Here is an 857-nt window from a genome sequence, read left to right as displayed (position 1 = left end):
TTAGGTCCCCGTAACCTAGCGGTTCGGCAAAAAGAGACTGATAGAATAAGTACTAGTCTTACAAAGAATAAGTCCTGGGGTCGATTTGATTTGACTAAAGGTGGTGCTCCAGCATGGCCGCAGTCAAATGACTGAAACAAGTAAAAAAAAATATGTGTGTGTTTGTGTGTGTGTATATGTGTTTATATATATATATGTATATATATATGTGTGTGTATATATATATATTTTTTTTTATTATAGTTTCAGCATAGAGCTGCGGCCATGCTGATGCACCGCCTTGAGAAAAATATGGAACGCTTCACGAATTTGCGTGTCATCCTTGCGCATGCGCCATGCTAATCTTCTCTGTACCGCCGAAGTTCAGAAACCATTCTAATCCCAAAGGGAGTTAGAAAAGAAAGTGTAATTTAGTCCAATCCCCTATTTAATCCACATGTATCCCTTAGACAAGAAGCTAGAAGTTACATGTCTCTAATTAGACAATATTACTAGGAATCAATAGCTATCATAAACCCTCTAGTGTTCTCTAGCGTGGAGGCTAACTATTCATGCTCGGATAATATCGCTTTTAACACTGTACGTTACAATGTAACACAGTCTTCATCCTACACCCCAAATTGTAAATATCGAAAGCCTTCTAACTGCCCAGTGGGAAGACCTTGCCTCCCAAAATCTGCTATCTGTAGAGCCATCTCCTCTCAGTATCTATTGGCATCAGAGGACGCTACAAGAGCATGACAGCCAATGACTTCAAGAGAATATTTGCGTCACATACACACTCCTTCAGGTGTAGGCATAGGGAAGAATTCACTACCTGTCTATTTGGCTTTAACTAGAGACTTTGGGACCAAGGA

General features: G+C 39.9%; 1 non-coding gene across 1 annotated transcript; it reads right to left on the bottom strand.

Annotated features, from left to right (window-relative positions):
- Nucleotides 1-285: 285 nt before the first annotated feature.
- Nucleotides 286-388, bottom strand: LOC128248231 (U6 spliceosomal RNA). The gene has a single exon (XR_008264516.1). It is a non-coding gene; the product is annotated as a U6 spliceosomal RNA (small nuclear RNA).
- Nucleotides 389-857: the final 469 nt, after the last annotated feature.

Source organism: Octopus bimaculoides, chromosome 6 (genome assembly GCF_046866305.1).
Source record: "Octopus bimaculoides isolate indiv1 chromosome 6, ASM4686630v1, whole genome shotgun sequence".
NCBI lineage: Eukaryota > Metazoa > Mollusca > Cephalopoda > Octopoda > Octopodidae > Octopus > Octopus bimaculoides.
Note: the sequence above shows the minus strand (reverse complement) of the source record. Positions and strands in the feature narration are given on the sequence as shown.